This window comes from Mustelus asterias, chromosome 23 (assembly GCF_964213995.1).
Source record: "Mustelus asterias chromosome 23, sMusAst1.hap1.1, whole genome shotgun sequence".
Lineage (NCBI taxonomy): Eukaryota > Metazoa > Chordata > Chondrichthyes > Carcharhiniformes > Triakidae > Mustelus > Mustelus asterias.
Window position 1 is genome coordinate 53,476,567 of NC_135823.1, and position 13,481 is coordinate 53,490,047.

At 42.9% G+C, this 13,481-nt stretch overlaps 1 protein-coding gene across 7 annotated transcripts in view; it reads left to right on the forward strand.

Moving 5' to 3' along the window:
- Positions 1–1,759: 1,759 nt before the first annotated feature.
- The window catches only part of sun1b (Sad1 and UNC84 domain containing 1b), a 65,410-nt gene continuing 53,688 nt past the window's right edge, over positions 1,760–13,481 (forward strand). For 3 of the 7 annotated variants that reach the window (XM_078240656.1, XM_078240661.1, XM_078240663.1), the window contains exon 1: positions 1,768–1,863. The gene's annotated coding sequence lies outside the window, so the exon portion shown is untranslated. Of the gene's footprint in view, positions 1,864–2,741; positions 2,823–3,200; positions 3,258–13,481 lie in introns of those variants that run through there. The other 4 variants (XM_078240657.1, XM_078240645.1, XM_078240652.1 and 1 more) reach the window with 4 other exon arrangements.

A 13,481-nucleotide genomic window follows, 5' to 3' on the forward strand; every position in this document is an offset into this window, starting at 1 on the left:
TCTGATGGCTGCAGGGAAGAAGCTGTTCTTGAGTCGGTTGGTGCGTGACCTGAGACTTTTGTATCTTTTTCCCAATGGAAGAACGTGGAAGAGAGAATACTGGGGTGCGTGGTGTCCTTAATTATGCTGGCTGCTTTTCCGAGGTAGCAGGAAGTGTAGACAGAGTCAATGGGTGGGAGGCTGGTTTGTGTGATGGACTGGGCTTCATTCACGACCTTTTGTAGTTCCTTGTGGTCTTGGGCAGAGCAGGAGCCATACCAAGCTGTGATACAACCAGAAAGAATGCTTTCTATGGTGCATCTGTAAAAGTTGGTGAGAGTCGTAACTGACATGCCAAATTTCCTTAGCCTCCAGATTGACAGCTGCCAGTCTAGTCTCTGATGGACATTCTCTCTTCCATTTTCTTCTATTGGGAAAAAGATACAAAAGTCTGAGGTCACGTACCAACCGATTCAAGAACAGCTTCTTCCCTGCTGCTGTCAGACTTTTGAATGGACCTACCTTGCATTAAGTTGATATTTCTCTACACCCTAGCTATGGCTGTAACACTACATTCTGCATTCTCTCATTTCCTTCTCTATGAACGGTATGTTTTGTCTGTGTAGCGCGCAAGAAACGATACTTTTCACTGTATACTAATACATGTGACAATAATAATTCAAATCAAATCAAAAAGCTGCCAGTCCTGGGCTCTGATGATTGACAGCTGGGCCAGTCCTGGGCTCTGATGATTGACAGCTGGGCCTGGGCTCTGATGATTGACAGCTGGGCCAGCACCTGGGCTCTGAAGATTGACAGCTGGGCCAGTACCTGGGTTCTGATGATTGACAGCTGGGCCTGGGCTCTGATGATTGACAGCTGCGCCAGTGCCTGGGCTCTGATGATTGACAGCTGGGCCAGTGCCTGGGCTCTGATGATTGACAGCTGGGCCAGTACCTGGGTTCTGATGATTGACAGCTGGGCCTGGGCTCTGATGATTGACAGCTGCGCCAGTGCCTGGGCTCTGATGATTGACAGCTGGGCCAGTGCCTGGGCTCTGATGATTGACAGCTGGGCCAGTACCTGGGCTCTGATGATTGACAGCTGGGCCAGCACCTGGGTTCTGATGATTGACAGCTGGGCCAGTGCCTGGGCTCTGATGATTGACAGCTGGGCCAGCACCTGGGTTCTGATGATTGACAGCTGGGCCAGTACCTGGGTTCTGATGATTGACAGCTGGGCCAGTACCTGGGCTCTGATGATTGACAGCTGGGCCAGTGCCTGGGCTCTGATGATTGACAGCTGGGCCAGTACCTGGGCTCTGATGATTGACAGCTGGGCCAGTACCTGGGTTCTGATGATTGACAGCTGGGCCAGTACCTGGGTTCTGATGATTGACAGCTGGGCCAGTACCTGGGCTCTGATGATTGACAGCTGGGCCAGTACCTGGGCTCTGATGATTGACAGCTGGGCCAGTACCTGGGTTCTGATGATTGACAGCTGGGCCAGTGCCTGGGTTGTGATGATTGACAGCTGGGCCAGTACCTGGGTTGTGATGATTGACAGCTGGGCCAGTACCTGGGCTCTGATGATTGACAGCTGGGCCAGTACCTGGGTTCTGATGATTGACAGCTGGGCCAGTACCTGGGCTCTGATGATTGACAGCTGGGCCAGTACCTGGGCTCTGATGATTGACAGCTGGGCCAGCCTGGGCTCTGATGATTGACAGCTGGGCCAGTCTTGGCCACGTGCCGCACGCGCGCCACCACGTGAGCGACGTGAGGGCTCGAGCGGGAAGTTTTCAAGCGGGGTGGCCGAGCCGGCGGGCCAGGGGCGGAGCGGCGAGTGAGTGAAGCAGGGCAACCGGCGGCTGTCGCTCTTCAGGTAGTGCGGGTAGAGAGAGAGCTGGGGATGGTCATGTCAACCCTCCTTTCACCCCGGGACCGGGCGCCGGGTTACGGTCTGGGGAGGTGGCGGTGGTGTCAAGAAGCGGAGCGGCGGTTGCTGCCTCTCCCTCGGGGCGGGGCGGGGTGTGGGGTCAGTGACTCCGGCCCCGGGACCTCGGTGCTTGTCAGCCTCTCCTTTCCCAGACCCCTAACATCCCGCTGGGGCAGTGCAGGGATCTGTCCCCCCCCCCCCCCCCCCCCCCCATACCCTCATGATGGCTCCTTTCACTCCCCCCGGTTAGTCTAACAGTGAGTGAGATACTGGGCACTCAGCCAATGTTTAACCGTCTTTATAATAAGAGGTCTCACAACACCAGGTTAAATTCCAACAGGTTTATTTGGAATCACCAACTTTTGGGGTGCTTTAACCTGGTGCTGTGAGACTTCTTACTGTGCCCACCCCAGTCCACGTCATCATTATCATCTGTTCAATAGATACCCTGTCTCATTTTAACCCTTTAAAAAGGTTATTCCATTTTAATTCTCTTCCAAGTACCTTCTTTTCTTTTTGACATAGTCTTTCTATCATGACCTTGGTTTCATGTGCTGTTGTCAATGGGGAATTCCTTTGCAGGTGGGCACTGCCAGCTACTGGCTGTGTAAAAGTTTTCAAGCTTATTATTAATTAGTGTCACAACACTGCAATGAAATTGCTGTGAAAATCCCCTAGTTGCCACACTCTGGTGCCTGTTCAGGTACACTGAGGGAGAATTTAGCGTGCCAATGCACTAACAGCATGTCTTTGGGACTGTGGGAGGAAATCGGAGCACTTGGAGGAAACCCCATGCAGACGTGGGGAGAACATGCTGATTCCACACAGACAGTGACCCAAACCGGGAGTTGAACCTGGTTCCCTGGTGCTGCCCACTCCTACCTGCAGATTATTGTGACTGATAAGTAGTTGTCAAAATAATTTCTTCTTCAAAGTAAAGTGAAACCTTACTGTTGTATGAAATATCCACTTTCTTATTTCAGATGTCCAATATCCTGTTTTTTGAATTTATGCAGCGTGCCTTTTGCAATCTCTGGACTCGCCAGTGAAATACTTTTGAAGTTACTGTTGCAGTCTAACACTTGGCTCTAAAGTATTTCTTTGCAGGTGATTTGCCAGCCCTTTCTTGGAATTGAGCTGAATCTTGCCACTTGTACCTGGTTTTTCCATTGCCCTTCATTATTTTTCCATGCTCTGTGCTGTTTAACATGCAGATTGAATTAATAGAATTGAATCAGTTGAAACTGGAGTTTGTCTTTTCTGCCAATGCATTTTTTTTGCAGCATCTGCCTGGAGGGTCAATGAGTAACTGCACTTCATTGTCAAAGATGACACTGAATGTAAGTGTTAAATATGTTTCTGCATTGGGCTGCAAAGACTAGTAAAAGATGGGCAGTGGCTTCTGATGAATGATTAAATTTGGAGTTGAGGAATTAATTGTAATTGTAGCCTGTTCAGTTTGATCAATATTTAAGGTCAGTACTGTACTGGAATGGCACTGAAGAGATCACTATGGTTGTGGTTCCTTTTGCGAACTGACTGATTAATTGTTGAGTGGAAGTTAACGAGATACACTCGCGATGTAAAAATATTTTACGTCTGTGAGTACTCTTTTGGAATGACCTACATAAAGCCACTCGAACCTATGGGGGGAGTTTTGCCAGTGCTCTGTGAAGCAGCCCTCATCCAAATGTTCTCTCTGCGGGAGGCTGGTAGAATTTAGGATTATAGCTGCATGCTTTGATTTCATTGCTTTGAGTTAAGCTTGTGGAATAATCCGTTGGTTTGGTGTGCTGTGCAAATGAACCACAAATTAAAACGAATTTATTGTTGAAGTGGTTGGTGTAATGTATATAGAGTCTAGTTGATATACTGCAAACTAATTTCCCATGCTTATTGTGAAATGAAGACCTAATGTGATGTAGCTAATGGTGATTTATCAAAACCAATCTAAGCTGTTCCTAATCCTCGGAAGTGCGGTGCTGTCGGTAATCTATAATGAATAATATATAATCTGTAATGTATCTCAAATCTTCTATTTATTGTACATCCAGTAATGCTTCAGATTATTTGCCAAACTTCCGATCTGTAAGGGGACTGGTTGTCATAGTGGTTCAGAATGCTTTTCTTATGATTCCAGACCAGAGTTTTATTCCAGCCTAAACTGCCAGGAGGAACCTTTCAGTGTACCCTCAGCCAGCTGTTAGTGTCTTTCAAAAATAATTTTGGAACAGCCTAACTAAGTTCTTAGATTCTCAGAGTAGAAAACAAATCGATGTAATAAAGATACTTATTGTGGATGATAGTAAATCTGGCGCTAACATGATTGTGGCAGCAAAAATGTTATCCAAAAATATTGACATACAGCCAAAAAAGTTGTCAGAACTTAAAAACTCGGTCAAAGAGGTTGGTTTTGAGCAGTCAAGGCAGAGGGATTTGAGAGTAGCTGAAAACATGGCCTATAGGGGGGGTGGAGAGGGATTGACGATGCGATGCCACAGGAACATCACAATGTCAGGGATCTGTTGCTACCCTGCGTCATCTTCTGTGCAGCTGAAAACCTCACCAATGTTCTTCTCACTTTTTAAACTTGACTATCCCAATGCTGTCCAGGGCAACCTCTCATCTTGTGTCATCCGAAAGGTTAAGCTCATCCAAAACTCTGCCTGTATGATGACTCTCGGTATGTTTCATTCACCTGCTGGCGTTCGTTATATCCCAATCTTAGCGATGGTTCAATTCTAGACTTCACATCTGTGTTCAGATTGCCCTGTGGCCTCAGCCGTCCCTATCTCTGGAACCTGCTCCAACCCTAAAACCCTCCAAGATCTCTGCACTCTTCCAATTCCAGTCTTTTGCACACTTTGTTACATAACGGCATTGTTGGTGGCTGTGCCTTCAGATGTTTGGGCCCTAAACTCTGTAATTCCCTTGTTAAGCTTCTCTGACCTGCTCTTTTAAGATGCTCCTTAAAACCTACCTCAATTACCAAGTTTTTGATGACCTGTCCTGATCAATCCTTAATGTGGCTTAGTGCCAAATTTTGTCAATGCTCCTGAGAAAGTGTCATGGGAAATTTCAATGTTAAATGTGTAGTAGTTAAAAAATTGCTGGAAAGTTATTAATGTTTTAGTTCTGTTCTGTGCTTGATGTTTCGATATCGTTTATGTAGCTGGTGCTGATGAGAGTATCATTGATTCCTTTATAAGTAGAATCCAACCCCAATGATGTGTTTGCCTGTTGTGTGTTAATGTTGCTTCAGTGTTAGAGTAGGTAAGCAAATGAGTTTGAAATGGAGACCCATTTCAAAATCAATGGGGGAGAAGACTAGAAAGTCTGTAAATCTGAAACAAGAACAATGCACAATGGAACACACACATCTGGAAGGAACAAAAGCATGGTTAATACTGTTGGTGTGCACACCCTTCGTGTACATATCAGAATGGACCACTGGGCGAGCCTGCTATTAAGCTGCAGTTGCCTATGACAGTTTGCTGTTGTGACTGCTCTGCTCCATCCCATGTAAACTTTTAAAGATTTTAAGTGCACAGGCAGGACCACTAATTTGCTCATATCGTTTGCAGAAAAAAATGTACAGACCCCTTGCAGTTTTTAACTCCATCCCCCATTTTAGTTTAATTTTATTTTTAAAAACTGGGTATTCTGATGGCGATATTCCAGGTATGTTTTCAGGATATTGGTTTTATTTCCAAATTGAAGTAGAGTATCAGTTATACTCGAGTTGCTTCATTTGCATGTGCAGTGTAAACCGATCCTCCTTGAGGGAGTGTAGTTAGCTGGAAGGTCTGATGATAACTGACTTGAAATAGCAAATGTGAATTGAAGCTGTTGACATGTTCGTAACAAAAGCAGTTGGCTTCTTTGCAGAAAAAAAATAATTCCTGGCCCTGGAATGTCAGCAACACTTATGTTAATATTGTTTTTCTACTCAATGTTGTGATTTTTAAAAAAAAATTGAATAAATTCCAAATAGCATTTCTGGGTAAACTCATTAAAAGTCAAGCCTTTCAGAAGCTAAAATAGTTTTTCCATGGGCGTTTTTGCTCAGTTAACAATAGGGAAGAGAACTGCTCTTCTGAATCATTCCTGCTGGAGCAAAAACTGTTTTAACTGCTCCAAGGCTGCATACTGTTCCCACCGAGGATATAATCGTGAAAATGGCAGCAGTACAAATCTTATTAGTTGGAGGATGTATGAATTACAGTCACATCTGTATCTGTAGACTTGAAAACTAACATGAAATTCCTTCTAAATCCAGATTGTAAATATATTTAACAGTTGATAAAATGTCACTGATTTTCATGACTTTTAAGCAGTGAACCCTTATGTGGATTGGTGTGAGTGTTGTTGCTGTTGGCTTTATTTTTTTCTCTTTATGGATGCTGCTGTTATAAATATGATTTATTCACTCTGGTTTGTTTAACCATCTGATTATATTCCTTTTTAAAACTCACTGACCAAGGCAAAGTTTTGTTGGACGATTTTTGTGCTTTTTATGCTTGGCAGATGTGAACTTGGAAGAAGTGTTGTTCTGTTGGTAAATTAGAGTTTGACAGAGTTCTTGCAATATCTCTCTCACTTTCTCTTTGTCTTTTCTTCCCTCCCAGAAGGCAATAGAAGTTGAAACGTGCAGCTGAATTGTTTTGCATGTACTTGGGAAAGATGGGGACTAATTAAAAAATGCTATCAACTATTAGATGGTGAATGGAGTATTAATGTTTGTTTGATGTTTGAAAGCAAAAGCAAAAGATTTATGAACTGTTATAGAGCAGACACTGACATCTGTTGCATCTGCAGGTTTTCAGTTGTGCAAGTCAGGTCATGTTTACAACAAAACTGAAAATGCTGGAAAATCTCAGCAGGTCTGACAGCATCTGTGGGGAGAGAATAGAGTCAATGTTTCGAGTCTCGATGACCCTTCGTCAGAGCTGAGAGCAAAAAGAGAATCAGCAGAGATTTATACTGGGGGGGGGGAAGTCGGTGGAATGGGACAAAGGGAATGTAAATGAGGATACATAAGGCTGAGAACGTTTTAAAATGTCCATTAAGTGAATTGCAGAACAGAAGGACTGCTCTAGGAATGTGGCAATCGCCCTGAAGGTCGGGGAGAGAGGGAGGGAGGGAGGGGGGGGGGGGGGGGGGGAGGAGAGAGAGAGAGAGAAAAGAGGGGACAGGAGGTGAGATGGAATGGAAAGTGGAAAAATGGAGGTGAGAAAGAAGGATGAGGATGATAAAGTGGATGAATGAGTTGAAACGAAATAAAATAAATGGAAGTGAGGTGAAGGTGGAGGAGAGAGTTCATGCTCTGAAGTTGTTGAACTCCAGGTCATGTTTAGTTTTGGCTGCTGCTCATTCATGGGTTTATTTTTACAGTACTACAGTGAAAACCAGTATGCTTGCCAAAAGGTGAACCTGGATTGTGTGCGCCCGAAAATGAAACTTTTTGCCATTCTATTGGACTGGAATAAAAATTCAAGTACCCACCAACTTAGTTGGTATTTAATTTTTAATAATGCAATTGTCGGCCATTGAGTTCCAGCTTCCTGAATTTTCTCTGCAGGTACTGGAGGATGCAGTTGTAGCTGAAAGTTCACATTGACAGAAGATTCTAAGACTATCTTCTTGGAGAGTGTGGTATATAAATTATTTTGGCTTTATCGTAAGTGGAGAAGGTGTAAGGTTGGGTGGAGGATGAAAGTGTAAGTAAATTGGTCGGCATCTTCTGGGCTAAAAGCAGTTTCACTTTTGAATATGGAATTAAAATAATAATGGTTCGATCTCTTGGCGACATGTCAAAATATGATGGTAGAACTGCAGAAATCTGAGAGTCAGCTGACATCTGATGTCAGTGTACTGAGAAAAATGCCAGAAATTCAACCCTGTAAAGTGTCTGCTTGGGCAAGCAGGAATGAATTGGAGAATTATTTGTGTGACACAGGCCTGCGGGTCGGCAGTGAAGCCTTGACACTGCAAGAGGCTAGGGAGCATCTGCTCTCCAGTTTCGTAATAAAGCCAGCGTCAGAGAGAAGGCAGCAGGAATCTGTTTGTGCTGCTCTTCTGAGGACTGTTTTTTAAAAAAAAAATGATGTCTCTCTGGGACTCGGGTATGGGGCATCAAATAAAATGCTTAAAAATAGAAAGTGTTGTATCTCAGAATAGTGTCTATGGTTCCCAACAAAGGGAGTTACTATTGCTGTTCCCATGAACTGGTGATCGGACATTACAGGAGCATTAGTCAGCTGTTGTGCAACTCCTGGTTTTGCTGAGGGAAAAACATTGAGGATCCTTGGCGGGGAGGGTGTGGAATTTCTTGCACATGTTTTCAGTTAGGCAATGGTATGCAGAATACAAGAAAAATGCAATGAATAACTTTCAATCTTTTGCTGAAGTGAAGTTAACAAAATTCTGACATTGCAAAGGACCCCATTAAAATAGCTTTGAGAAATTGGAGCAAAAGGCTGAAATATGTGACTGTTACATAATGGTGAATCATTCCTGAGATTTGTAAGAAGTTTGACCACATTATTGTTCAGCTTTTTGAAGTAAGTTGGTTAGTACTCCATACTCACTTTCTTATGATTTGATTTATTATTGTCACATGTACTAACATAGTGAAAAGTAATTGTTTCTTGCATGCTATGCAGACAAAGCATACCGTTCATAGAGAAGGAAATGAGAGTATGCAGGATGTAGTGTTATAGTCATAGCTAGGATGTAGAGAAAGATCAACTTAATGCAAGGTAAGTCCATTCAAAAGTTTGACAGCAGCAGGGAAGAAACTGTTCTTGAGTCGGTTGGTAGGTGACCTCAGACACTTGTATTTTTTTCCCGACGGAAGAAGGTGGAAGAGAGCATGTCTGGGGTGCGTGGGACCCTTAATTATGCTGGCTGCTTTGCCGAGGCAGGGGAAGTGTAGACAGTCAATGGATGGGAGGCTGGTTTGCGTGATGGATTGGGCTACATTCACAACCTTTTGTAGTTCCTTGCGGTCTTGGGCAGAGCAGGAGCCCAAGTAAATAACAAAAAATACAATGAAACGCATATCACCTCACTACATCAAGCAATTCTTTTGCCAGGCCTATATTCTTGATGTAGATTTTAGCTAAGAATTTCACACTGATTTAGTGAGTGAATCAAATAAGAACATGTTGGCTTTTTCAGCCAGTCATGCTGCACTCGAATCAAAATATGCGCGACCCCAAGTTTAAAGACCTGATTTACAATTTCAAAGATAGGGGATTTCCCTGTTTCTTTCAACTGTTAACACTAACCTGCAGTAAGCTTTCAAACCTTGCAAAATGTGTTTGTCAGTGACATAGTATTCCAAAAGACCTTGCCCTCAAAAACAAGAGTCTTTAATTGAATTGTTACACCTACGACAAATTTACCCATTTGTGTTTTACAGGGGAATCCTCCAAATCTGGCTGCTACTCAAATCTGACTAATTTAGAAATTACTTCACTCTTAGCACTATGAACTTCAATAAGCACTTTCTGTTATGCAGATATTTCAAAGTTTAGCTATTTGCCGTCTTGAAAAGGCTGTTAAACAGTGGAATTTTTAGTTCACAAATGAATACCTGAATCAATGATGGTGATTGTGATTATCTGCATAATCTTGAGAAATTATTGTATGAGTTTTAACCCCCAACAAACTCTTAAGCTGAAGCAATTTGTAAATCATGCTCAATATAATAAGTGTTGGAACAATCTGAAAAGTCAAGGCAAATTTATGGTAGTATTCTGGAGAAAAGACCAATATTATTTATGTGATCACACGTGGCAAGTACATCTTATTTTGCTCGAGTTCTAGCATCATTCGTGATCTACCCAACATCTACTTTGCTGTTAAACCATTTGTAGATCAGTAGGACCTGGAAACACTGTTAAGCCCTTCATAGGTAGTACTAACCCCCTCCTCAAGTTCCAAGAAGTTTAATTTCACAAATGCATGAGAAACTTAAAATCGACTAATGCTGTTTTTAGTCACCATGTTGCAAAGCTTTATGATTACATTGCCAAAGTATTTGGTGTGTGAATCATGTTGAATAAGAGGAATGATCTTGGTGAATGAAATGATTCGTGAAATAGTGCTGCACAATGGCTCCAGGTGATTACTATCAGCCTGTGTAATTCTATTCCAGAAAGAAGCTGATGTCTTTGGTGAAGGAGGGTGAAGAATATTGTCAGGTGTGGGGAGGAGAGAACAGCTTATGAGATATAATTATATAACTAAATTTAGGGAATTATTGGGTGGTAAATTTTAGACTCCTGCCATTTATATTTAACTGTGATTTGAAGGAATTTACCATTATTGTCATTGGAGCTTTGTTTTGAGACCACAAGTGTTAAATTATAAACCCTTCCACAATCTTGTCAATGCAACCTGTGGTTAAAGTTGTACATACTGTGCTGTGCACAGTATTGCTCATTGTTCCACCATTTTCTTACTGGTGTTACAACAAATTTAGGGAAGACTAGTGATAAAGTCAAGAAATGTATACTTTAATACTGGAAAACAAACTGAATGCTATGCATTGCTTGGAGATTGATTCCAATGTGACACCGTGGGAGGGCATCACAGCGCCAGGGACCCAGGTTCAATTCTAGCCATGGGTGACTGTCTGTGTGGAGTTTGCATGTTCTCTCTGGGTCTTTGTGAGTTTCCTCCTGGTGCTTCAGTTTCTCCCTCAGTGTACCCAAACAGGTGCCAGAGAGTGGCGACTAGGGAATTTTCACAGTAACTTCATTGTAGTATTAATGTAAGCCTACTTGTGACACTAATAAATAAACTTAAACTTCAATTTTAGAGAAAGAAATCTACTGTCCTTACCTAACCATGTTTCCTACATGTTACTCCAGAAGGACAACGATGTGGTTGACTCTTAACTGTCCTCTGAAATGGTCCAAGCAAGCCACTGGGTTGTATCAAATTGCCAGAGAAAAGTCAATTAGGAACTATACCTGATGGACCATCTGGCACTGATGTAGGCACCAGAAACAACAATGGCACCTCCAACAAAGCCCTCCTTATTAACAGCTGGGAGCTTGTTCCAGAATGAACATAGAACATAGAACATAGAATGAGGTGGGTGCTCCCACAAACCAGCCAACCTGACTTAATCCTAATCACGAATCATATCTTAAAGACAATGTCCCAGTCAGCATCATCGCTGTCCCACTGACAGGACAGACCCACCGGAGTTGGTGGCACAGTGATATACAGTTATGAGGGAATGGCCTTGAGAGTCCTCAACATGACTCCAGATCTCATGAAGTCTCATGGCAGGACTGCAGAGTTTAGACCTCATCTGATAATTGTGGGATCATTTAGCTTTATCGCATGCTGATTCTGCTCTTTGGCAGACAAGTAGTCCTTGCTGTACTTCCACCAAGGAAAGTCCCTGTGGATTACCCCCCCTACCCCCCCACCCCAATCCCGATGAATCTACTACTCCATGTTGAACACCATTGGAAGAAGCACTGAGGCTGGCAAAGGTGCAGAATGTACTCTGGGCAGAGCACCACTACAGACTGAGCTGGTTGAATCCTAAGGAACTTTGCTGCCAGGTTGGGTCTACAGCAGGTGGTGAGGGAACCACCAAGAGGGAGAACTATATTTCACATCTTCCTCATTAGTCGAGCTGCAGCTGTCCATGACTGCACTGTTTTGGGAAGAGTGACCATTATGCAGTCGTTGTGGTGACAGAGCAAATTCAGTTGATTGCTGTTTTGGCATCAAGGAGCCCTACCAAAGCTGGAATTATTGGGAATCCGGGGGAGAAAATGTCATTGGTTGGAGTCATACCTTGCAAAAAGGAAAATGGTTGTGGTTGTTGGAGGTCAATCATTCCAGCTCTTGGACATCCTAAGGATAGTGCCTTAGGCGCAACCATCTTCAGTTTCTTTATCAATGATCTTTTCATCATGAGGTCAGAAGTTTGCTCAAGTGGGAATGTTTGTGCATTCGTCTATGCATGCATCAGCAATGTTCAGCACCACTCGCAACTCATACTGAAAGAGTCTTTGCCCATATGTAGCAAGACCTGGCCAACATTCAGGCTTGGGTTGCTGAGTGGCAAGCGAAAATAGTATCGTACCCCACAAGTGCAGGCAATGACCATCTTCAACAAGAGGAAATATAACCATTTCCCCTGGACATCCAGTGGCATTACTGTCACTGAATACCCCACTATCTGCATCCTGGGTGGGAGAGGGGGTTACCATAGACCAGAAACTGAACTTGATTAGCGATATAAATACTGGTTACACGAGCACATCAAGAGGTTGAGAATTCTGCAGAGTAACTCGCCTCCTGACTCCCTAAAGCCTGGGTATCATCTACAAGACACAAGTCAGGAGTGTGATGGAACATACCACTTGTCTGGATGAGTACAACTCCAACAACAATTCATGAAAGAATTTTTAAAAATCTATTAACTTGGAAGTGACAGGTGGCCTGATCTTCTGCCTTTTCATTATGGCATCAGTTACAAGCCTGATCTTGTGTTCTGCCTGTTCGTTATGGTGTCAGTAACCTGCAGATGCAAAGTGGCCAATAAACAATCTCCCCAGAGGTTAAGTGGAAATTATTGCCTTGGCACTTGGTGATGGGAGCAGCAGCTCCATGTTCAGTTGCAACTTGAATTTTGATTTGATTTAGTATTGTTAGTATACAGTGAAAGTATTGTTTCTTGCACGCTATGCAGAAAAAGCATACCATACGTAGAGGAGGAAAGGAGAGAGTGCAGAATGTAGTGTTACAGTCATAGGGTGTAGAGAAAGATCAACTTAAATACAACAGCACACATCATGACCTTTCCATGCAGCAGCACACTGGGAAGCTATGTTTTTCTGTCTTGATTTTCCATAGAAGTTTTGGACTATGTTCAGCAGGTACTGAGCAGTACCTGGCCATTTGTTCAGGTGGCCATCGTGGCTGAGCCCTGACCTTGTTTTCACTCAATCTGTCATATGCTCCTTTCTCGGGCTGCAAAGCAGTGCGGAGCCTTGGCTAGTTGCTTTTACCTCCTGTGCACGAAGGGTAAATCCCCCCCCCCCTTAATTATTTTGATTGGTATGGTTCAACTTATTTATTGGATGAACTCAGTTGAGCTGTCAAAAGTGTGTAGCAGGCAGCAAAAATTAAAGAATGAGAAAGCAGAATTAATGCAGAATTGAAAATGCAAACAATTTACACAGAATAATTATTTTATTCAAAGTCTTTGTATGTAATATGGAGAGATCACTTGAATGATTATCTTGAATTATTTTTCAAACCTGGTCATCCAATTCCTTTTTAAAATTAGTTAATTAACATAAAACAATGAGCTGCCTTTAACGTAGTTACTGCACATCAACCTGGAATTTCTTATCTCTGTTTCAGCCGGGCCTCATTATTTTTGCTTTTGTTACACAATCGAAAGTTAAGTAGCTTGTTTACATTTACATTACCTCTGCTGTTCAGCATTATAAATGCTTGGATCATGGTTTGTTGAATTGTTTGTGGAGGGATTTCTGCATGTTAATGTTGCTATAATTTGA